The sequence below is a fragment of the Amphimedon queenslandica genome, unplaced genomic scaffold (assembly GCF_000090795.2).
Source record: "Amphimedon queenslandica unplaced genomic scaffold, v1.1 AMPQUscaffold_2384_Cont25614, whole genome shotgun sequence".
Lineage (NCBI taxonomy): Eukaryota > Metazoa > Porifera > Demospongiae > Haplosclerida > Niphatidae > Amphimedon > Amphimedon queenslandica.
In genome coordinates this window covers 1-1,289 of record NW_003557281.1, presented here as the reverse complement: position 1 = coordinate 1,289, position 1,289 = coordinate 1, and the positions used below count along the sequence as shown (strand labels likewise).

Genomic DNA, 1,289 nt, shown 5'->3' with positions numbered 1-1,289 from the left:
TTCCGTTTTATTCACGTGTAAAAATGTCGGCTCTAGATGGTGTTGCTTCTTCAAGGAAAAACGCAGGAAGAAAGGGGTTTTGGTACCAAATGGACTTCCATTTTACTCTCAAAGAAGACAAGGACCAGTTCTAGTTAGGCTTAATCGAGTTAAGGGGTCTTTAGGCACTAAAAGAAGGCGCTGGAACTGCTGTCTCGTTTACTCGCCGATTTAGTTTAAAAAGAGAATCATTCTGAGGCTCTATCACATGATACTAGTAGTTCTTCTGCTATGCTCAATACTTCAGGTAGTTATAATGTGTTTAAATTAGTGATTATATATAAATAAGGTATGGGTGATGGGGACGAAGAGCAGCCATTTTGTGCATAGATATAGGATCGGCTGTTGGGAAACATACATTAGTGTTAGTGTGGTATGGTTGACCGAAGGATGGTCAGTTACAGACAGGTATTCTTTGTTAGTATTATTATTATTATTACTATTATTATCAACATCATCAAAACTATTCATAATTTTAGATTGTCATGTGATTTGTGCTGAATTTCGATTCAATCCCAGTTGTGAGTCCTGTAATCGTAACTCAAGTTTATTAGTTACTAGATACAGAAGTAAGTATTATTTGTAATGTAAAGTAATCATATGGTGGCATTAATATTTTTAGGCTCGTACTAGCATTTTTCTTGTACTGGTATATTACCATCACAGTACTGCTATATTTTTGTCGGCATCACTGGGCACAGTTGGGAAGAGGTACACAGATACAGGAGGCTCCTCACCATCCCAATATCTATTCAACCCTATATACATAATGTTTATATTTTTAAAAATTTAGAATAATATTTTTGTATTTACTTCTTCCAGTAGATCGTTGAATGTTACAACTGCTACCAGTACTAGGATCTGAATGAGGACCATGTTGGGGTCTTTTGCTGGAACCACTTATACTTGATGATGGTGGCTGATATATGGTAGTCGGCAGGGTTGTCTGGTCCCAGCGGTGGCGGTTCTTGGGCTGGTTTTCTGTGTAGTAGTGAGGGCTATTCCCTTGCCACTATCACTTATTACCTGCCTGACAGCATCATTGACCGTGTTTCTTAGGCTGTTGGCAGATTTTTTAGAATATACAATATAATATTTGATAATAATGTAAAATTATTACTTCAAGTCAATTATACCATTTCTCTCCTTGCTATGCTTTCTAGGTGTGCTTGTAGGTTAACTCTCTCACCTTTGCTAATTTTAATGTTTTTATAATGCGTTTTGCTAGTGATTTAGCCATGATAAGAACA

At 36.7% G+C, this 1,289-nt stretch overlaps 1 long non-coding RNA gene across 1 annotated transcript; it reads left to right on the top strand.

The window, feature by feature from the left end:
- Positions 1 to 133: 133 nt before the first annotated feature.
- On the top strand, positions 134 to 1,125 carry LOC109593235 (uncharacterized). The gene is made up of 3 exons (XR_002190824.1): positions 134 to 286; positions 329 to 608; positions 662 to 1,125. It is a non-coding gene; the product is annotated as an uncharacterized LOC109593235 (long non-coding RNA).
- The last annotated feature ends 164 nt before the right edge of the window (positions 1,126 to 1,289 follow it).